The sequence below is a fragment of the Canis lupus genome, chromosome 5 (assembly GCF_048164855.1).
Source record: "Canis lupus baileyi chromosome 5, mCanLup2.hap1, whole genome shotgun sequence".
In the NCBI taxonomy this organism is placed as follows: Eukaryota; Metazoa; Chordata; class Mammalia; order Carnivora; family Canidae; genus Canis; species Canis lupus.
In genome coordinates this window covers 65,620,905-65,644,116 of record NC_132842.1, presented here as the reverse complement: position 1 = coordinate 65,644,116, position 23,212 = coordinate 65,620,905, and the positions used below count along the sequence as shown (strand labels likewise).

At 49.1% G+C, this 23,212-nt stretch overlaps 1 long non-coding RNA gene across 1 annotated transcript in view; it reads left to right on the top strand.

Annotated features, from left to right (window-relative positions):
* LOC140633927 (uncharacterized) overlaps positions 1 to 23,212 on the top strand; it is an 87,861-nt gene that overhangs the window by 12,348 nt on the left and 52,301 nt on the right. The window lies entirely within an intron of this gene.

Sequence of the window (23,212 nt, the reverse complement as noted above, 5' to 3'; positions counted from 1 at the left end):
GAGGCGCCTCTGTCCCCCACATGACCCAAGCCTGCCAATGAGGATACCACAGCTGCTCGGGCCAGTGATTGGCTCAGGGGTAGGCATCTGACTGGGGTCTGGCCAGTGAGAATATCACAGCCCCTGACTTAGTGATTGGTGCAGAGGTTGGGCACGTGACTAAGGCTCACCTGTGGTGGGAGGTTTTGGAGAAAAGGTTTCCTGTGAGGTCCCTAAGCTTGTAGGATGTGAGCCTAGAGCTTCTGGGGCCTGAGAATAAAGGCAACGTGGGAAAAGCAGAGCCTAGAGCCAGTATCCTGGTGACAGTACTGGAATTCCGGGATCATCAGCATCTTAGACTTTTAAATACGGTGGGAAAATAAATTTCCCTTTTGAGTTTGGCTACTTTGAACTGGATTCCTGTTATTTGCACCTCGGAGTACACACCACATGCCACACACACCCCCGACACACATCCACACTTCATTCATTGCCTCTTCTCTGGAAACTGAGCCCTGCTTATTCCCCCAGAGTCTTAGGAATGGGGGTAACAAGGCTGGCTACGCTTTCGAGAGCAGCAAGACCAGCTACATCATCTATGGGGTCCAGAGCAAAATGAAATCATGGGGTCCTTTGTTTAAAATTATTAGGAATTTCAAGATTGTCATAGCTGAACATTAAGCCAAGTGGGAATGCCTGTGTCACTGCACAGGTGGCTCGCTCATAAAAGCAGCCCTGGTTCTCAGTCCATGGCCATTTAGGCTTTTATTGAGGAAACTGCCACATAAGCCACTGTAAAATAGTTCTAGTTTAAGATGTTCTGAGGGGCCAGGGCCTTGCTCCTTAGAAATAGAATCTTTGGCAGGGAACCAGGTTTGATGAGTGCTCACCATGACAAGACCCTTGAAGGGAGGCAGCAATGAGTGGGAAATGGCACCATGTGCCCGTGGTCACAAAGGAAGACTGTCTTACCTGGAAGGGAAGAGAGGTCCTGGGACTGGAAATATCTCAAGCTTGGGCATGTGAATGGGAGCAGAGGGAAGGTGCTGGTTGGGCTCCCTGTCAGTTTTAAGGAGGAAGGAGGAAAAGATGGGGGTCCACATTTTGTAAAAAGCAGAATCAGGAGTCAAAGAAGCTTGCCAGGAGGCTTGCTGGTGTTGTGGCTCTGCCACCAGAAAGACCTGGGGTTGACTTCCACTTTGACCAGTTAGGAGCTTAGTGATCTTGGGCAAGTCACTTGACCTTTCTAAGTACAGTTTTGTGTAATGGAAAACAACAATGATATTGCCCCTAACAGGTTTGTAGTGAGCGCACAGTGGGATAATGTCTGTGAAAAACCCTTTATAAACTAAACTATAAAAATGTGGCCACCATATATCAATTCTAAGATTTTTTTTTAACATTTCATATTTCTGAAATTGGGATGAATTGCAATCTATGGTACAACATAATTTAATTGGTGACTTTTGGTTTTTCTTGGTGATTCATAAAATAATTGTGTATTGGAATCAGTGGCATCTCATGAACAGATTTGATGGATCATAGTTGAAATAGTAATCAATGTCCTTTCCTCCACCTCTGCTACCCTTGCCCATGAACTCTCAGAGAATGGAAATGACACTTTTTCATGTGTGTGTGCCTCCTTTGAGCCTGGCACAACATCTGGCAGAGTCAGTGCTCCATTAATGCTTTATATTCTGATAAGGGCAAGTGCCCAGCTAAAAGTTTTGGCTGGGAGGACTTTGGACAAGCCAAAGGCAACCTTCTCACCTTCCAATTCATTTGGCAGTGTGGGCATAAGGAACGGTCATTGGCATGTTTTTCTTGCCACCCAGTATCTATTCACCTTTCTTTTTTTTTTTAAGTTTTTATTCATTTATTCAAAGGAGGGAGGGAGGGAGAAATAGAGATAGAGATAGAGATAGAGATAGAGATAGAGAGAGAGAGAGAGAGAGAGAGAAAGGTGCAGAGGGAGAAGCAGGCTCCCAACTGAGCAGGGAGCCCAATGTAAGGCTTGATCCCAGGACCCTGGGATCATGATCTGAACTGAAGGCAGACAATTAACTCACTGAGCCACCCAGGTGCCCCCACTGCATCCTTGACACCCCTCATGCCCCCACTCCACCATCTCCCCACTTCAAACTAATTCAATTAGCAGAGGACATGCCTCTGGCCTCAGTGATAGGTCCAGGGACAAACATGATCCAATCAGAACCTTGGAGATGCCATGAGATTTTTGCTGGTGTAGCAGCCTCTGTCTGTGCCCCCACCATAGCCCTTTGGCATTTGACATTTCCATGAACACTGGCTGAGATTCCAACTGCCAGTCCTTGGGACTCTGCCTGAGGGCTCTCTCAGGCTCCTTGACCCCTCTGTGTTCAGGCATGCAGCAGGCCAGAGGGTCAGGGGGTCAGTGCCATCAAGGAGAAGCCAGGGCTGGGGCCAAGGTGAGGCAAATGAAGTGCCTAGGGTGCAAGATGTGAGGAGTCCTGGATCCCATCTGGAGCAGCCCTCAAGCAGTGCCGATGGAGACTGGTGGATAAATGCTGTGATTCCCTTTGGGGTGCATGCCTGACCCGGTCTCTCATAGCTCCCTGGTGTGATCAGGCTCTGGCCGCCCACACAGATAACTGGCTCCAGAGCACACCCTTTATTGACTTCATTCCCTACCAGTGTTTCCTGTGATCACGTCCCAGCAAACCACTCGTCCTCAAATCCTTGTCTCAGTGTTTGCTTCAGGGCGGGCCCAAACCAAGACACAAGGACTCCTCCTGTTGGCTGTGGTTAAGGAAGGATGCAGCTCTAGGAGCTGCCAGCAGCTGTCTTGCTAGCCGTGAGGGGCAACACCTCCAAGAATATGCTGACATGGAGGAGAGCAGAGCTGAGAAATGGCAAGTGATGTGATTTTAATGAAGTTTTGCTCTAAGGATCACACATTGCAGTTCAGACACTTTATGAAATGCCCCATTAGATCTCTCTGTGCGACTGTTTTGTTTTTGTTTTTTTTTCTCTTATAGCCTCACGACAGAATTAGTCTCCTTTGGGATTCACCGTTTTGGAAATCGTTCAGATGTGGGTGGGGAATTGTAAAGAAAAAGTAGAAAAGAGTGCATGCATGTTAGGGTGGGATGTGGTGTGCATGTGTGGCATGTGTGTACGCATGTTTGTGCTTCTTGGCCAGACTCATCTCATGGGCTCCAAAGTCAGGAGATGCAGTACAGCCTTGTCTACTGGGAAATCACATGGGAACCCAAAACCCATCAGTGGAGGCCTCCTCCCCCTCTCTCATCTTTTTTTTTTTTTTCTTGCAGCAACTTTGTGTCTGTCTCATCTCTGCTGTTCTCACTCATCTGTCTCTTTCTCCTTCCCTCTGCCTCCCTCCACCACTCTTTGAGGCCAAATATGATCATCAATCCTCTCTGCCTGACAGCTTGACCCCCAGTTCAAATTCTCCGCTGAGAACCTGACAGGCTCTGTTCATCTGCCAATAGATAAGCTTCCCTAGTGCCACGTCCTACCCCTTGTCCAATCAGCTGTGGCCATGGTGCTGGGGCAGGGCCTCAGGGAGCGCGGCCAATGAAATATCCCCCACGGCTCCACCCCTTACAGGTGCCTGCTTCGGAAGCCTCAGGGCAGCATCTGGGAGGGAAGATAATAATGATAAAAATAAGAGCCATTTCTTTAAATCAAGCAAAGTAGGCATGAGACACTTATTACCTCTTTTATAATAAAATTTTATTTAAGTATAACAGGTGCACAGATCTTAAGTGTACAGCTGAACACGTGTATTACTTTTTTTTTTTTTTTTTTTTTTGTAGCTCTGATGTAGCCTCAGGATACAGGTGTAGTTACTATCGTCTCCGATGTGCCGGCCTGAAAAGAGGCTCCATGCAATCCATCGACTCCCCTACGTAGTGGATCTAGGATTTGAATCCAGGCAGTTCAGCCCTAGCATCTGAGTGCACAACCCATCACTGCATGCTGCTTGTGTCACAGGTCACCTTCAGGGATGGGCATAATGTGTGGTCCCTGGGCAGCCGCAGGGAGACAGAGCAGGTGACGTTAACTTCCGAAGTGTGCAAGGTGGTGGGTGGAGGAACTACCTACCGAGCCCGGCTCCCCCGTCTAAGCGGTCCTTCCCTCTGCCCCTCCTGGTCACTTGGTGCCTTCCTCTGCTTTGCCCGGGGAGCACAGGCGCAGCTGGAGGCAGCCTCTGGGAACCACTGAGCGGCTTTATGATGTGCAGATGGTGTTTCCGCTGAGCCCCTCGCTTTTTATGTCGGTGGCCTCTGGGAGCTGGGCCAGGCCAGATGTCCCTGATCGTGAGAAAGCCTCCCCTGGCAAGGCTGGCATAAGATACCAGCGACTGGGGCCTCAGGCCAGCTCTGGCTCGGATTCTTTCGTGAGGGGGCTTGGCTCGATGCTTGCGAGGTGATGATTCTGTGTCATTTGTGTCCAGCCCTGTGGATTTCTATGGTGTGTCTGCAAAGCCAGGAATATCACTTCTGAGTCTACAGACAGAGATACTGCACAGCTAGCTTTTCAAAGCGACTCTACATTGATCTCTTTTTTCCATATATGTTGTTTTATCTGACTCTCAAGCTATCTATGGGCACAGACTGCCTCTCCCATCAGAGGAGGTGCCCTCCTGGGACAGGAATACCCCCCCCCCCCCATCAGTGATAGACTGGTCCAAGATCAAGAGCTGTGTGTCTCCTCCATCAGACTGGGGATTCCACAATCAGAGATAAATGTGTCTCTCCCATCAAACTAAGAGCCACTGGTATCAGGGAAAATGTGACTTTGCTATCTGTTCTCAGACTGGAAGTTCCCCAAATCAGGTAATTGTGACTCTCCCAACAAACTAGGAGTTTCCAAGGTTGATAACTATGTCTGTCTCTTCCATCAGACTGAAAATTCCCCCTGCATCCCCCTCCAGGGATGAGATTAGTGTCTTCCCTATCAGATCAGGAGCTCCCTGAGAATGGGAGGATGGCACCTCTTTATTTCTCCCCCCCCACCCTGAGTGTTCGACAAGGCTCTGCCTACAGAAGACACCTATTGTAGGAGAGAGGTCTGCTGATGACCCCAAGAGGCAGGCAACTTCCAGCCTGAACTTAGCAGACCTGCCCTTGGCCCAACTACCCGAGAAGGGTAAGGGCAGCGTGGACCAAAGTGAGTACTGCAGATACAAAGGTGAGGAAGACCAGCCGTGAAATGTATGGGCATCAGATAGTGTCTGTCTCGTGACCTACTCTAGCACCCAGCTTCTGGCTCAGGGCTTGCTCCTCTACAGGGGCTCAGTGATGGTGGCGGAATGAATGAGTGAATGAATGGGATGGGTGAATGAATTAATGAGAGAGTGAATGAAGACCTGGTTCCTGCCCTTGAGAAGCTCATACTCTATGAGGGAAGGAATGAAGTTCACTTCCTCTGTGTGCCTATATGAGTTGGACAGAATTTTCAGCTCTTTCACATATATCATCTTATCTAATCCTTAAAACAACCCTAGGGGATAAGTTCTATGTTCCCTATTTTATAAATGAGGACATTGGGGCTCAGAGAGGAAAAGTGACCTGTTCAAGGTCGCACAGCTGAGATTTGAACAGAGAAGCTTTGGTTTCCAGACATGTGCCCTCTTCCTGGAAAAATTATTGCCATTTAATTTCAGAGTTTCCCGAGACAGATGTGGATGAAATGGCTCATGAACTGAGAGAGAAGGAAGCTCAGAAAGGCTTTAAAGAAGGAGTGACATTGGGAATGGGTTCTGAAGCATGAATAGGAGTTCACTGGGTAGAGAAAGGAGGGACTACTCCAGAAGACTCTCTTCAAGGTTTGGTGGGCAGGATGCCCATTCCCACATGTGCTCATCTGTGGCCCTGCCTCTCCCAGAGCTTCACTTCCTTCCTCTCTTTGGGACGACATACAGAGGGAAGCCTAATCTCATGTTGGCACATCACTGCCAAGGTGCCAGGAAATTTCTGCTGTGAGCCTCCCACCCTGGCGCCAGCTGTGCTCTTCGGAGGAAGGAAGGGTGGTTGGGCCAGCTGTGATGGAAAGGAAACCGAGAAGTTTCCTCTTTGGACCGTCTGAAAGGGGTGGTGTGGTGCAGGAGGAGCTGGGACCCTGGTCCTGCATCTGGCCAGAGGGAAGAGGCAAAGAGAGATGGGAGTAGGTGAATTGTCCCCAGGCCTGTGACCAGTGGCCATCTCTCTCTCTCTGGTTTAGAAAGCGGATGGTGATTTATCAAATCCCCTGTGAGAATCACCATCCCTTAGATTTCCGGGTCTGCGGTTTGAGGACAGGCAGGTGTTACATTCTCTTGGGTGGGAGTGCAGAGTAGGTTTTCAATAGATACTTGGTTGCTGATGGATGGTCAGACTTTATGAGCTCATCATTTTGCTAAAACTGGATAGAATGAAGTTTGGCTCTTAGTTGAGCTCATTGGGGTCTGATGAGAATCACAGATTCAAGGAGGTCAGAAAGAAGGAGCAGGCCCTCTTGACCTGTGGCTTTTAAACAATATGTGCGTTTTAATCAGTAGGACCTTAAAAAAAAAAAAAAAGTTGGAGATTTTTACCTGAAGCCTGATGTGTAAGAGCTGAAAGCTCTGTGTGAAGGGAGGTGGGGGACCCAGAGGAGTACCTGCTTCATCTCTCCTTGGCCCCTCAGGAATGGTCATGGAACCCCATCTCTCCCCAGCACCTGAATATCTCTGGAGTATTCCAACTCCTGAATGTCACCACGAGGATGGCTGAGGCACTGAGAGGGGAATGATTTGCCTGAGGTCGTGTCACTAGTAGGCGTGTGGGGTAGGGCCCCCCCAGATTCCTGCAATGAAGCTCAGTTTTTAGGGTGTGTCTGTTCAGTTGTGTTGCTGGCTCTGCAACCATCGCCTCCAGGCTCCCGTCCAGGCCGGAGGAGCGCCTATGACCCAAAGCTTCTGGCTCTGGGCACTGCTCCCCAATAGGATAAGAGAGACTCTGCCCATGAGCATGGACTAGGTCTGTTTTGTAGGAGGGCAAACCGAGCCCAGCAGGGGCCAGGCTCCAGGTAACACGGGGCAGGTGGGGTGTGCAGGCACGGCTGGGTCAGAGCCGCCTTTGGTTCTGTCCCTCCAGGGTCTTTGCTCGTGGCAGGCTCAGTCAGCCAAGGGAGAGCCTCCCCGGGGCCCCGGCAGACAGCCGGAAGCCGCGAGAAGCAGGTTCCGATATGGAAGCTGCCAGGGCGTTACTAACGGGCTGTCGCTTGCAATTAGGGCCTCGGCCTTTCATCTCCCTGCCGCTCCCCTCCTGCTCAGGACAGCCTCACATCAGCTTCCGGGCCTGATTCAATCTGGCCGGTGTCAGGCGCCTCTGCTGAGATGGGACACCGGGCGGTGGGTGGGGGGCCCCGAGGCCAGCAGCCAGGGCCCGGCTCTGGGATCCAACGGTTGAGTTTCCCGGGGCTCATGTCCAGAGGCCTCGGGTCCATCCCTCAGCCCCCGGGAGCCGCCGGGGCCCCTCGCTCCCAGCCTTGTCCCCGGAAGGCTCCGTCCGCTCCGTCCGCTCCAGCGAGGCCTGCCCGAGATGACCTAGGTGTTCTGGTGACTTCTGAGGGCCTGGCATGAAAGATAACACCCAAATCAACCGATCTGCCATTGTGGCTTTGAAGAGCCAGTCTCCATCACTTTATTTTGTCTTTCTGTCAGGTTTGCCAGATGGCTTGGGTCTTTCTGAGGCCCTGTACCGAGGGGGCGCAGAGAGAACTGGTACAGCTTCAAAGCTCCTTTTTAATCTTTAGCAACATCACAGCGGCTGGGAAACTGCCTGGGTTCCCACAAGTCTCTCCCACAAAAGAGGCGCGGCCGAGGCTCTAATGAAAGCCACATAAAGGGATGGCTGGAATCAGAAACAGAGGGAAGAGACCAGTCGCTAGTCTTTCTTGTAGCTGTTTCAAAAGAAATTCTAAGACAAATTATGGCTTTGGGTGTTTTTCTAAAAGGACTGACAGAGTGAGGAGCCGGGGGAGGATGCTTTGACCCCTCGGCACCCTTCCCCTTGCATAAAAGGCACAGGAGACTGAACAAAAGGCCGAAATACAACAATAAACTTGCGGCGTGCGCGCGTGGGGATGAAAGCCTCGCTGGCATAATTATGGGCGAGGGTGCGCCGGAGCGGGCGGGTGGCTTTACCTTGCCGCCAGCGCTATTAATGATGAGGCCCCCTCCTTTCTCTTCTCTGGAAGGGGTGCCTTTGGTTTTCGGGGACGGGTGGGGGGCGCTGCGCCACGCGGCTGACATCTGGCGCAGGCAGTGGTTCTGGGCTGCGACGCTCCCCAGCGCCCTCCCCGGCTGCCACCGCCCCGTCATCCGTTAGCCGGGGACACGTGTGCCACGGGTCATCCTCCCTCCCCACCTGGCCTCCTGGCAGGCTGCGCGTCTGTCTCTTGGGATCTTGGGAACCTGCGGTTCCAGCACCCCGCTGATCTTTTGCGGATCAGCCCTAGTCTACGGAATCAGGGGGGTGGGGAAGCCCGCACGGTCTTAACCCCCCACCAATGGCCAAAAGGCCAGGCCCGTCTGGTGCCGCTGTGTTCTCCCGTAGGGGTGGCACCGTCTGTCGCACTTTCTGCCTCCCCGCTGGTCACCTTACTAGTTTGCCGGGATGGCTGGTCAGCTTTTCGTAAGGCCTGGAGGCAATGGGACAGCTAAGATTTCTAGAAAGAGGTGGGAAATTGGACAGGACAGGGGGCCTTCCAGAAGAAGGGCCAGGTGGACAGTTGGGGGTTGCTGAGCAGCATCCTCGTGAAAGCACCACTGCCTCACCACTGGTGAGGACTAGCAGAGTCACAGGACCGCAGAGATGGCAGACTGAGGTCTTTGAAAGGGCAGAGGGTAATCAAGGTCAAAGCCAGACCTCCAGTTCCTGTTCCACAAGAGGAATCAGATATCCTGAGAGAACGGGGGTCTTATGTGAGGTGGGCTCAGAAGAGAATTCAGATCCCATGGCGGGAGATGGGCAGGGCCTGGCAGGGATCCCTCTGCCTTCTTTTGCCACTTTGCAGGGCTCAGTGGCCATGGGCCTTGGCTTCTGGAGCTTGACTGGAAGGTATTCCTGGGGCTCTCTGAGTATTGGGCCCGTGGCCCAAAGTAGGGTCAAGTGAGGGGCATCCCCCATGGGAGTCTCTCTTCACTCACTTTGCCTCTGGAAGCTCTTACTCTGCATCAGGGGCTTGAGGGGAATTTTAACTGAAGAAATACAGCTGCAGAACTCGCACTGCCTGATTGGTGAGGTCATGTCACCTCCCCTTCTTGCTTCCAGCTCTGGAGAGGAGAGTTAGATGTGTTGACAGTGGGTGCCTGTGGGAAGGGCAAGGGAGGACACGCCCCTATCTCCATCCCCTGCTTTCTGCTTTGCTCTCTTTCTGTGTGTCTCCCACTTTCTTCTTCTTTCTGTCTGCCTGTCTGTCTGTCTTCTCTCTATGCCTCTCCAGTGCTGGCCTGGCCTGGGGCTCTGGTTTCTGCTCTTGTCCCTGGAGGCCTTCATGGCCTCCTGTCTCCTGCAGGCCCCTGTTGCCTCATCTCCCTGTCACATCTGTCACTGGGTGAGGAGCTCAGGGTGCCTAGGAGTGGAGAACCCTGGCTGACCGAGGAGTCGAGGCGAGCTGGTGAGGGCTGGTGAGCTGATAAGGGTTGGGTGTCATATCATCATATCATGCTTTCCTTCCTTGGGGCAGAGCCAGGCAGAAGCTGCCTGCCAGGCCCTTGGGCTATTTTAATGAAGAATACCTTGGGCAGATTGGAAGTTGTAACCACATGGGTGCAGGTTTCTCTGGCTCTCCTATACACCCAGTGTGTGCTGCCCACCGCCAAGCTCCCCTTGTCCAAGGCATTGTGCAGTGGGGAGGGCATAGGTTCTGGGACTGTGCTCCTGAGTTTTCAATCCTGGCTCCTCATCTTCTTAGCCTGGGAGCCTTGGGCAAGTGACTTTCCCTTTTGAGGCCTTACTTTTCTCACCTGTAGAATGGGACTCATAATTGTACTTAGCTCAGTGGGTTGTCATGAGAAACAAGTGAGTTAATACACAGAAGTGCTTAGAATGGTATTTGGCACACTCAACAAACGTGAGCTATGTTGTTCTCCCCAGCCAGATCTCTTTAGCTATCATTGCCGGCAACAACGAAGTGGCTATTCCACTACATGGACCAGTCCTCATGCTTGGGTGTTGTGGGGGTTCTATGGCTAATGATTGTCTTTTTTTCTTTCTTTTTGTCTTCTGGCAGCCAGCACTCTTTCCTGGGTGTGTGTGTGTGTGGGGGGGGGGGAGGCGGCTATTACATGGAGCTGTAAAGATGGGGCAAAGGTGGGGCAAAAGTGAGGCAGGTGACCTTGGCCATGTGACACAGGCCTGGCCAGTCAAGAACCCTATTCCTCAGGCCACAGGGATTGATTGGCTCTGGGAAGGTCATATGACCTGAGGCCAGACAGTGACCTCCTCAGAATTTTGCTGCCTGAAGTGTTAGGGAAGATGGTTTTCCATTCTCCAAGATCCCAAATTCTAAGGGTGACCTAAGCTGGAATCACTAGAAGCCTCCTTCTCCAGCTGCATGAAGGAAACTACAGTATGAAGAAGGGAAGCCATTACATCAAGAACAGTAGAAAGAAGATAAGAAGAGAAAGGGGAGGGGTGGAGAGAGAGAGAGAGAGAGAGAGAGAGAGAAAGGTACCTTGAATCCAGTCATGCTGGCACCTGTTCTGTGTGTGCTTACTGCTCAGCCAATGACCTGTTGCACTTAAAGAGGTTTGATGTGGGTTTTTTGCCATTGAAAGGATCCTGATCAATGGTGAGACTAACTTGATTACCTGAGAGGTTTGCTCTTGGTCTCACAAAACTCCTGCTCACAGGAGCTCAAACTCTCCTCAACAGAGAAGCCACACCAGGAGGAGGTTGCTGAGGAGGACCTGCTGATGGATCAAGAGGCAGAGGAGTGGCTGGGTTGGGAACCTGGAGTTGGTGTGGATTCAGCAGAATATGTACCTTCCTGGGGGTGGCAGGCCATCAAGCTGGGTTTGATTTTGGGATCTTGGAGAAAGGGAAAGGGGAGTGGGCAAGCATTCCAGGCAAGCTATTGGCTCAGAGGAGAGAAAACAGGAGATGTATTAGAAGACCAGCAACTATATTCTGGTTTGGCTGAAATGTCAGGTAAGTGGGGGAAGAGAAACCAGGGGCAATGAGGCTGGAAAGTTCTCTCAAATTCAGAGCAGGGTGGGTCTTTAGTTTCAGGTCTAGGAGCTTGGATTTTATGGACCAGACAACAGGAAGTCATTGAAGTTCATTTGTTTGTTTTGTTTTGTTTTTAAGTGGAAGTTGAAAGATTCATTGCTATGCAGAGGACGGTTAATATGTGGAGGCTGAAGTTAGTGAGTTGGTTAGAAACCACGTGAGAAATACTGGGAAGCTGGCATTGGATGGTGCTCTAGAATGGAGATGTGCACCTTGGGAATTTGTTGTCTTTATGCTCAGCATCCACTCTCACTTCTGGCAAGAACTCGTTTTCCATGGGGAAAGCACTGCTTCCTCAAACTCAGTCTATATAGTCTGGGTGAGACTGACCCCCCACCCAGACCTCGGGTATGGCAGGTGACCTTGGCCTCAGTCTATATGATCCAGGCATGCATGTGACCTTAGCCTAAGCCAACCCATTCTCCATCCCTCGGCCTCAGTCACAATGGCTGTGGGTCCCAATGAAAGTCAGGTCCACTTTTTTTTATAGGATGAGCTAGAGAAAGGAAATCCTATTTTCTAGTGGAGTTGTGGATGAGAAGAAATGAGTCCAGTGCTTCCAAGCCCCCAGGAGATAGAATGGAGTCACACAGAAAGAGGCAGAGTGACATATGGAGAGTGAGACCAAGTCCTGGCACAAATTACTTAGTTGTTTAAAAGATGACTCCAAGATCACCAGGTAGGAAGAGGTGGGAAGCATTCTTGGCTGAAGTGAGAGCAGCCCCAGAGGGAGGTAGGTGGAGTCACAGGCTCTGATGTCAACTGGCAAGTCCTTCAATCTCTCTGCCTCAGTTTGCTCATCTGAAAAGTGGACCCAGTGATGTCTACCTTGTAAGGTCTGTATGAAAATTATTGGCAGGACTTTTCTCCAAAGTGCCTGGCACATAGTTAATGCTTAAATAGTTGCTTTCCTACTGTTATTTTTGAGTGATTTATTATTATTTTTTAAGGCATGGAGGCATGGAGGCCCATGGGATATGGGTATATTAGTCATCTTTCATTGCAAATAAAAGAAACCCAACCCCTAGTGGCTTAAGAAAAACAGAAGGAAATTGTTGGCTCACATATGAGTACAGTCCAAGGGACTAATGGATTTCAGGCATGGCTAGATGTAGGGGCTCACATAGTATCACCAGAATACTGTCTATCTCTCCATCTTTTGCTTCTGTTTTCCATGGTATAGGTTCTATTTCAGCGGTGTGCTAGAGCCAATTGTAAAACATTCAGGAATCTTGAATAGTTAAATCATTGGTAGCATGAAATGCCCATGGTAGGAGTATTTATGTCATGGAAATTGGCAAACACTACAAATCAGGGCCTTTTTTTATTTTTATTTTTTGTGGGAGAGCTAGTTCACTAGCACATGACTGCTCCATTCTCCAAAAGACAGTTCCCTTGCCTCAACAAGATGGCTGCTTGCAGCAACTGGCTGACATCCCACCATCTATGCAGCCCAAATGCGAAGCAAGTACTTCTTTTTCAGGAATTCCAGCAAATGTCCCAGGGTTGGGTCTCATTGGCCTGTCTTGGACCACAGGCCCATTAATGGAATAGTGACTTGAGCCAGAGTACCAGGGTGCTATATGGATTGGCTATATGGATTGGCACATGTCTTCTCTGGAGCTGGGAGATGGGGTCAGCTCCACCTGAACCATGTGGATTGAGTGGGTGGAACCATGTGGATGGTTCCCTTTATTGTAACAACCACAGAACCTGGCTGCCTAGAACGGGAAGTGTTTATTGCTTGCACATCTGTGGTTTGGCTGGAGGGTCTGGCCAGGCTGAGCCTGTCTGAGGCAGTTCACTGGAACAGCTCTGCTCCCATTCTCTGTTCTTCTCCTTCTGGGACCAGCTGATTAGCCCTGAATGTCCTCCTCAGGGTGATGGCAAAGTCACAAGACAAGAAACAGTGATGCCTGTGAGAGGCTGAGGCTCAGACTGGGCACACCATCACTTCTGCCTCAATTTTTTCTCCAAAGCCACAGAACTGAGCCCAGAGCCAAGGGGTGGGGACATAAACTTTGCTTCTTTAGCGAGATAAACCATAAAGTCCAATGGTGAAGGGTTTAGATGCAGAGAAGAGAGAAGGATCGGGAGCACTGAAGAAACCTAGCACCTTCTCTAAAGAAAACCAGGCTGCTGTCAGTAGTGGAACAGATGCTGAGCGGGTATGAACAATGAATGCATACTGAGGTGTTGGGGAGACTGGGGATGGGTTTGGCTGTCCTATGGGGGGGGGAGTGGAGAGGGTCAGAGGGAGCGCTGCCAGAGGAGAGAAGGCTAGAGTATAAGGTAAAGACATGACTGGAAAGGGCCTCCTGCCTCTGTGACACCACCTGTGTGAGCTAGATAACGGTTTTGGTCTGCAGACACAAGGGGGCTATCTTAATTTTAGTGTCCCCAGGAGCAGATCCTGAGCAAGGGTTTGAGTATACATTTATTTGGGAGGCAATGCCAAGAAACAATGGTAAGAAAGTGGGAAAATGAGCTGTAGTGTGTTGGCAAACTGGTTCTCTGAGGTTATGATTTTTCCCTTTTTTGAAAGAAAGAGAGAGAGAGATAGAGAGAGAGAGAGAGAACACGAGTTGGGGAGGTACAAAGGGAGAGGAGAGAGAGAATCCTACAGGCTCCATGCTTAGCCTGACTGAGGGCTCGATCTCATGACCCTGAGATCATGACCTGAGCTGAAACCAAGAGTCAGACGCTTAACTGATGGAGCCATCCAGGCACCCCTTTAACTGGTTCTCTGAAAAAACAAAACAAAACAAAACAAAACAAAACAAAACAAAAACACTATAGTGTCTGTCAATTTCATGGTGTAAGTGTTGCCACCGTGGTTGGTTTCAAGCTACCCGCATGACACAGCTGAATGAGGAGTTGGGAAGAGGTGGGTAGAAGAGGATTTCTTGGCCTTGTACGAGCCAGCTGCAGCAGACTATGGCAAGTGACACAGACAGAAGGTGGCTGGCAAAGGGGGCATAGTCAAGCCAGCTGTCGCTGTAAGCCACTAGAGCTCCACACCACTAGGGGCTGCCGGCAGCGGTGTGTAGCAAACACCTCTGCATTACCACTGTACAGGCAAGAACCTGGGGTGCTCCTTCACCAATTCCCCATCTGCCATTGGCAGGCTATTCCCCAGGGCTTGGTAATTCCATGGCACTTTGGCCAGGGCCCTGATTGTAGAGCAAGACCCATAGGGCCTTGTGTGTGAGTTGGGCTGCTGTGTGTGGAACTGGTAAGGTCTGCCACAGGAGCCCTGGAGGATTGGCAGCGGAGAGTGAGGTCTTCTCACTGAATCCCATATAACCTTCTCTGACAGGCCAGCCTTTGGGGTCCCTCACCAGCTTTTGGGCTATTCTCCTCCAGCATACTACTCCTTCATTGAAAGAAATGTTATTGGGATGTCTGAGTGGCTCATGGGACGCCTGGGTGGCTCAGCGGTTAGGCGTCTGCCTTCGGCTCAGGGTGTGATCCTGGGGTCCCGGGATCGAGTCCCACATTGGGCTCCCTGCATGGAGCCTGCTTCTCCTTCTTCCTATGTCTCTGCCTCTCTCTGTGTGTGTCTCTTATGAATAAATAAATAAAATCTTTAAAAAAAAAGAAAGAAAGAGGGCAGCCCAGGTGGCTCAGCGGTTTAGCGCTGCCTTCAGCCCAGGGCGTGATCCTGGAGATCCAGGATCGAGTCCCACATCCCTGCATGGAGCCTGCTTCTCCCTCTGTCTGTGTCTCTGCCTCTTTCTCTCTCTCTATGTCTCTCATGAATAAAAAAATAAAAATCTTTAAAAAGTAAAAAAGAAAGAAAGAAAAAGAAAGAAAGAAAGAAAGAAAGAAAGAAAGAAAGAAAGAAAGAAAGAAAGGTTACCTGCTTCCCTCAACAGGAAATGGAGTAAACATCTTTAACTTTTCCAGTGATGCCATTTTGATATTCTCTGGATGTGGAGGTGTTTCTCTGGAATATTATCAGGCCTGTCTTTGTTGGAGGTGGGAATGGTGTCATAATTTATGTTTATTTCTTGTTTTTTTATGGACCCTCTGGTGTTTTTTTCTTGGGGTTGGGAAACTTGGAGAAAATTATCTCTCTTGTGTTGTTAAATTGTTTTTAATAGCTAAAATCCATCCATTTCTCAGAAACCACTCATTTTGGTGATTTGCTGCATGGAGCAGACATAGTGGATGCCTTTGCCACTCACAGCTCCCACCTCTGACTTCTCACTGCAAAGAACTGCAACTATCTGGATTCATTCTCTGCATGCACTAGGGTGACCCACCCGCCCCACATGGGACAGGCTCCAAGTATCCCAGGAGCAGCCCTTAGCAGAGAACCATCAGGAAATGGTGGATGAATCCTTCAGCTTTACTATCCCTTGGGTGGGACACTTCAGGCATGTCCCAGGGTCTAGTCAGGATTTTTTTTTTTCCTAGTCAGGATTGAACCCCTTTTGCCCACTTTCTCCTCCTGCCTCACCTCCTCATGTCCCTACAGGTGCCTCCTGGGACCATTTCCCTGATAAGCTGCTTATGCTCACATCCTTATCTCATGTGTGGCTTTGGGGGAACTCATACCAGGGCACCCCTCTTGACTTCTGAACTAGACTATACATTAGGGTTAAAGTGATGTCTGATGGTGGTTTCTGGCTTCCCAAAGGGGCTCACCGGGGTTTCAACATCTGGTCGAAAAATCAAAGAACATGAAAATCCAAATCCAAGGAGGCCAAAGGGGAGACATGTGCTGTGACCTCTCAAATCTATATCTCCTGAGCCCTAGATCCAGTGGGCATCCTCCTGGATGGCTCCAGCTGGACCCCCAAGCTCACAATGTAGCTTATCAGTCTTCCCCACCCATATACCCAGCATGCCTCCTCTCCTGTCATCCCTTATCCTGGTCTTGCCTCCCTATAGCCCCTCCTTCTGAAGCAATCCATTGCTTCCTGCTGTAAAGTCCTGGCTGTGACTCCCCATCGCCATAAAGAGGAAATCCACACTCCTGGCGGAGACGTCACAAGGCCCTGCAGAAGCTGCTCCATGTCTAGTCTGTGGTCTCCACGCTCTGCCCTTGGAACCAAACTGCCTTCAGCTCCTGGAATCCACGTGCTCTCACCTGCAAGGCTTTAGTGCAAGCTGTTCTCTCTGTCACAACCCTCCTCCTCCCTTTTCCCTCTGGCTGGACACGATTTATCCTGTAGGTAAAGCCTAAACGCCACTTCCATGGAGTGGAAGCCTCTGGATCCCAGGCCTGAGTGATGAGAGCCTGTTTTCTCACGAACCACGGCGGTTACATGGATCCCCTGAATTACAGTCGCTTCCTCTCTCTTAGGAAATGCAGACTTTCCTGGGTCAGGCCCCATCTGATTTGTTCCTGGGCACGCATCCCTGGCACTTAGGGCTGAAGCTGCCCGGTGAATGCCTGGCCAGTGAAGCAGGGCGCCAAAGGGTGAGTTTTGTCCAGCTTGCCCCGGAAGCCAGCAGCCAGGGCCCTTGACTTTGAGCTCTCCAGGAGGAGACAGAACTTTTGCCGGGCGGCCTCTGTGTTCCCCGTGACATCGTCTTCAGGTCCTTAACAGGAAGAGAGGGGAGAGAGGGGCGGAGAGGAGGAGGCAGGGCAGAGAAGAAAGCAAGCCCTAATCCGTGGCCCAGAAGGAATGAACATTTCCAACCTCGCTACATCTCTCATCTAAGTAGGTCACACGAAAGAACTCGGAGTCCCTGTCAAAGTTTCAGGCAAAAACAATAACTTGGTTTTGACCTTGCTCTCTTCAAAAAGCAACTTGCTGCTGAGCTGCAACATCAAAAAGAATAAATAATTGTTTTTCTTTTTTGTTGTTATGATATGGATCATCTGAGCGGTTAGTGGTAAGCAAGCGGCTTTGATTCGACTCTGGCTCCCCAGCGCTCCAGCCTCTATATGTCAGCAGGCTCCTGTTTCCACCCCAGGATAGCAGAATCCCTTGATTAAATTCATATTTGTTTTAATCTTTCCCTGTGTCTGATCTCGAGCTCAAAGATGGTCAGGAGAAAAAGCCGGCTGCCCCGCTGCGGCCACGGGGAGGGCCCGTGTCAGGCCCCACGCTGTTTGTTCTGTCCGGCGCGATAAGGCAGCCAGCCCGCGGCGCCCGTCGTGCCCACTGCGCACCCGGCTCCCGCGCCGCTGCCGGGACAGCCCACGGGGAGGCCGGGGAGGCCTGGGAGGCCGGGGAGGCGGGCAGCGCGGGGGCGCAGCCCAAGGCCTCCACTCGGCCCGGAGCTGCACTGGGGGCGCAGAAGTCTCTCTGAAAACTTGAAAGCTGGAAAAATCCTGCATCTTAGGTGCACGGAGTGGAGTTCATCACCCTGCCCGGTTCGTAGCGGGCTGCGATCATTTGTCCTTGTTGGACACCTCCCTGCCTTCAGCAACCCCCCACCCCCAAACCCCCATTCCCCCCAGCCTGGAGGCGGCCTTCGCTCGCTGGGTAAATATCCTCAAATACATGTTGTTGCTCTGTATGTGGATGTGCATTTCTTTCTTTCTTTCTTCTTTCTTTCTTTCTTTCTTTCTTTCTTTCTTTCTTTCTTTCTTTTCTTTCTTCTTTCTTTCTCTCTCTCTTTCTTTCTTCTTCCTTTTTTTATTATGGTAAAATGCACAGAACACAAAGCTTACCTTTCATTAAAAAAAACAATATATTATTTATTTATTCATGAGAAACAGAGAGAGGCAGAGACACAGGCAGAGGGAGAGGCAGGCTCCATGCAGGGAGCCCGACATGGGACTGGATCCGGTGTCTGCAGGATCACGCCCTGGACTGAAGGTGGTGCGAAACCGCTGAGCCACCCAGGCTGCCGCTTACCTGTTTTGTTGTATGTGATCTTAGTATACGGAGAGACGCTGCGCTCTGTACAGTGTGGCGGTCAAGAGTATCGGACTTTGGACTCAAACTGCTGTGCTCTGCCACTTGCCAGCAGTTACTTACCCATTGAGTGTCTCAGTGTCTCCATCTGTGAAATGGGATGGTATATTCCTTCCTGCTTGGTAGAGCTGTCCAGAGGATTAAATGAGATCATACTTAAGCACTCAGGTTGCTGCTTAAATTCTAAATGCTCAAAAAAGATGTTAGCTGTTTTTATTATTCTCATTTTCATTTTTAATTTTCTCTCACTTAGCCCCTGTGCTTTTGAGAATCCCCCATGCTGCTGTACATGCATCTGATTCCTTGCTTTAAACTGTATTCCAGGGGCACCTCAATGGTTCAGTGGGTTAAGTGTCCGACTCTTTATTTTGACTGGGGTTGTGAGATCGAGCCCCGCATTAGGTTCCACATTCAGTGGGGAGTCTGCTTTAGATTCTCTCTCTCCTTCTCCCTCAGCCCCTGTCTCTGCTCATGCTCTCTCTCTAAAATAAATAAATAAATAAATAAATAAATAAATAAATAAATAAATAAATCTTTAAACTATATTCCATAGTGCGCACTGCCCACATTTTATTCTTTGATTCCTCAGAGATGAACCCCTAATTGGCAATGCAGCAATGAGTTCTGTTCCTAGCAGACCGGTAGGAAGATTTCTGCCCACAGGAGTGGGGTCACTGGGTCCTATGTTGGGACCTGGCAAACTTTCGTAAAGGTGAGATAGCAAGTATCTTTGGCTTTGTGCATCATACAATTTCTGTTGTAATGACTCAAGTCTGCCGTCATAGCATTAAAGCAGCCATAGGCTATATGTTAATGGGTGTGCGTGGCTGTGTTGTCATAAAATTTTATTTACAAAAACAGTGGGGGAACAGATTTGGGTTACAAGTTTGCAGACCCCTCCCCACTAGTCACAAATATGTTTAATGTCACTGAACACCACCTCTTGCTCCTGGATTGGCTGCACGGCCTATTCTCCAAGCAATGCCCATGAGTTCCTGTCTCCCATGCCCTCCTAACAGGATTCTCCAAGTCACTGATTCAGAGGGCAGAAGGATCCAAGAGGTCTCATCCCTCTGCCCTCATCCTCTGACTGCCTCCTTGCTCTCACTCTCTGGTCATGACTGTCTTTCATTGTGAGGTGAAAGGGCCATTTGCATCTTTTGGTTGAGACATTTCCCTACAAAATTTAAGTTAATGTGTTCTTGGGAGATTTGAACCATTGTCGCTGCAATTTATTTATTGTGCCAGGTGCTGTGCCTAAGCTCTTTACATATATTAACCCCTTTCAACCTCCCAAGAATCCTGTAAAGTAGATACGATAGAACTTCCTTTTTCAGATTTCAGAAATTAAGTCTCAGGGAGGTGGAATGACTTGCCTGAGGTCACACGACTAGAACAAGGTGGAACAGTACATGAAAGCACATCTGTTTCATGTCAAGTCCAATTTTATTCTAGTTCCTCTCATGCGGGCTCTGGGAGGCAGGTGGGGCCTGATAGAGGAGGTCTGAGAAGCTCAAGGCGGGTGGGGTGGGACACTTAGGGAAAGAAGGGGAAGGAGCTGAGAGCGAACTTGACTCTTATACACCTGGCAGGGGTGGGAGCATCCATGGCTAGGAGCCTGCTCTGGTGGTTTGGATACTCATGTTCATGGTGGAAAACCCCTCTGTTTTCAGTCACCAAAACCCCTTTGTTTTGAGTCAGCAGCTTGAGACTTAGGTCTGGGCCAGGGGAAGGACTTGGATCAGAAAGGGCAGAGGCTCAGTCACCTGTGCCAAGTGCAAGGCTTGACCTGAACCCCGTGTAAGGGTGGGCTGTGTCTGGACCACCCTGGATCCCCTCTGTAGTTAGTGCTGTGCCTAGCATTTACTTGGCAAAGCAAATACTGCTCGAACATGAATTCATTAAAAGTTTCCCAGCCAATCTTTATTGACATACTAACACACGTATAGAAAAGTATGCAAATCCTGATACGATGCATTTTTACGAAGTGAACATATCCCTCAGTACCCAGATCAAGAAATAGAACTTCACCAGTACCGCAGAAACTCTTCTCATGTCCCCTCCCAGATGTGTCACCTCCCACGGGCAACCACTCTTCTGGCTTCTAACAGCATAAATTAGTGTTGCCGGGTTGTGAACTTGAACGTTATATAAATGGAATCATCAATGAATATCTTTTTTTGTTTGGCTTCTTTTGTTCAACAATGTGTTTGAGATTCATCCATATTGGTTGAATGTAGTTTCAGTTTGCTTATTCTCATTTTTGGAGAAGTATTTCATTATACATACATTATATATAGTTCTCACTATGTATGTGAGACTATTTAGCCTATCTATCTCGCAATTTATTTACCTATTCTACTGTTGTTGGGTATTGGGTCCCCTTTTTGGGCTATTCCACATAGTGCTGTTGCTTACATTCTTATACATATCTTTTGGTGACATGAATATCTATTTGACATATATGTAAGAGTAGAATACGTTTGTCCTAGACAAGCAGATCTTTAGTTCTGGTTAGATACTGGCCAACAATTTATATTCCCAACCCCGTGCATGAGAGTTTTGCTTGCTCTAGACTCATCATTACATCACAGCTTGCCAACAACCATTGAGTTTACAACTGTTCCAAATGTCTCTAAGCTTCACCAGATGGGTTCAAATGATGGCCCCTACCATATCCAGTAGGCTTTTTCTGATTGAACAGCTCCCTACCCTTCCCACCTTCCTCCACAGAGCTATCGGTATTAAAACAGTGCACTTCTTAATTGCTAACGATGATGGCATTTATTGAGTTCTTGCTATGTGTGCAGTACAAGTGCTGCTCAAGAATTGGTCGATTTAATGACCATAACAGCCCTTTGAGATAGGTACACTTAATAGCAGCCCATGTTACAGATGAGGAAACTGACACACAGAGGGGGGAAATTACTTGTGCAAAGATACACGACTGGTGAATGGCAGTGCCAATGTCAAAGTCCAAGAAGTCTGGCTTCAAAGCCTCTCTCTTTAACTCTTGTCTCACGTGCCTAGTAGCTCAGTCTTCTGTGCCATAGCTTGTGAGCCACTGCCACCTCCTCCCATGGCCGCCCCCCACCCTCCATGAAAGGCACGCTCTTATTGTTCTGCTCAGACAGCTGTCCTCAGTGTATCGTTGGTGTCCAGGCCACCATCTGGTGCTGGTCTGGGCTCCCCTCCTCTGGCCTCCCTTAGGCTGTCGTCTGGGAGCTGTGGCTCATGTCCTGTGGGAAATGAGTAAGGCAACGGGCTCTGTGCTGTGTCAGAGGGATCCCACAGCAGACTGGCATGGGCTCTGGGTGTCTTAGCTCTAGTGGCCACAATCACAGGCTCAGGAGAGGCTTGACTAAGAGCCAGCAGGGCCAGAACTATTATTCTTCCCCCACTTGCAGGCTCAGGTGCCAAGTCTGGCTCATAACAGCAGACTTTTCTTTCTTTCAGGAGGATTTATACTTTAGGGGTCCCCGTTCAGTCTGGGTTCTGGTTTTATATGATACAACGGGAGATGGCAAGCTTAAGCACAAGAGGAATGGAATGAAAGAATTCTGGGTACCAAGAGAAGATTGGAAAGTCCTTTGAAGTGTTGCCCAGACTCTCCCAGGATTCCATAGGGGATGTTCCTCCAAAATAGGAGGAGTGTTTAGATGCTGGGGAGGATGGCGAGACAGGGAGAGAGAGAGGGAGAGAGAATCTCCTGGATTCTGGCCCTCACCTAGGAAGTCCTTCAACCCCTACCCTGACCCCATGTAAATTAGCTAACACCAAGAGGGTGACTAGGAAAGCTGGTGTGGGATCCCCCCCAGGCACTGCAGAATGCCAGGGGTAAGTCTGCATCTGGAACTCTTTTCTTCATCACAGTGGCTTCACTGCCAAATGAAGGGCTCGGCCCTTTTCTGACAATGATTTGTCCAACTGAAGTCATGGCGCCATCCAACAGTGAGGAACACACAGGGTGAGAGCTACAGCCACGCCTCTGCTGAATGGAATGCTGAATTGGAAATGATTTATGCAACAATTTCTCACCTCCTTGTTTCACATTCCACTCTTAAGATAACAACTTAAACTCTTTGAGGGGAACAAACCATAAGAAACTCCTAAGGATAGAGAGCAAAGTGACAGTTGATGGAGGGAGGTGGATGGAGGATGAGCTACATGGGTGATGGGGATTAAGGGGGGCACTTGTTATGATGAGCACTGGGTGTGGTATGTAGGTGACGAATCACTGAATTCTACTCCTGAAACCAATATTGCACCGTATATTACCTAACTAGAATTTAAATAAAAATTTGAAAAGAAAAGAAAAACATTTAAAATCTGAAGTGTTGTTTTCAGGAACATCTGGTAAAAAATTGTTTGTGTGGTTGTCACTGTTGGCTGTTTTGTTTTTCTTTATGAAAACTACCTAAACACAAAGTCAACATGTTATATAAAGGTGAGGCACATTGCTAAATATGTAAAGTAAGCAGTATTGGATTTAATTGCATTTACAATTTTAAAGTGCAAAAATAGATTGCAGAAAGTAATCCTGAGATCAATTTTAGAAAGTTTTACTTACTTACTTTACTTACACCAAAATGATCAGTGAAAATGTTCATTTTGATCAAATTTGATATGGGCATTTCACTTAGTACCGGAGACAAATTTAGGTATTTATGACATCGTTATAAAGCTACTGGGGCAGCCAAGATTGCCTGACAACGTTTCTGTATTAAAAAACAAAAACACTGACAAGTGCCTTAAAAAGAATGTTGCTGTTGTACGAAAGTAGGAATCAAAGAAACCAGAAGCTTCCCTGAAACCTGAAAACCAGTGGAAATAGCTTGAATTGTGGCCAGATTGTCAAAGAGTGGAAAAATGGATCCACGAGATATTAAACAAAAAAGAAAGGAAAATTGGTGACTAATTCTGACAATTTGTTGCTTTGACCATAGTTCCATCTGCCTACTTGCCTGGGGTTGTGGTTATCTATCAAACAAATGAAAGATGCTGGTGGGTCTTGGGGAGATCCAGCATCCACACACTGCTTGTCCCTTAATCGTGTCAGGCCCCACTTCCCCTGCCAACCCACTCCTG